Source organism: Triticum dicoccoides, chromosome 7A (genome assembly GCF_002162155.2).
Source record: "Triticum dicoccoides isolate Atlit2015 ecotype Zavitan chromosome 7A, WEW_v2.0, whole genome shotgun sequence".
Taxonomy (NCBI): Eukaryota; Viridiplantae; Streptophyta; class Magnoliopsida; order Poales; family Poaceae; genus Triticum; species Triticum dicoccoides.
Window position 1 is genome coordinate 706,329,991 of NC_041392.1, and position 212 is coordinate 706,330,202.

Genomic DNA, 212 nt, shown 5'->3' on the forward strand with positions numbered 1-212 from the left:
CGCCGAGGGCATCGCAGGCTAAGCCTGGCCGCAGCGGCGGCGGCGGCAATCTTCCTCGGCCGACGATCGGATCTAGGTGGCGGCGACCCACTGCAGCCGATCCAAGGGCGATGGCGCAGGCCGGTGGCGACCAGGGTTGTCGTGCTGGTGGCGGCGATGAAGAGATCACGGCGGCGGCTAGGGTGTCCGATCTGGATCCCATTCGGATCTGG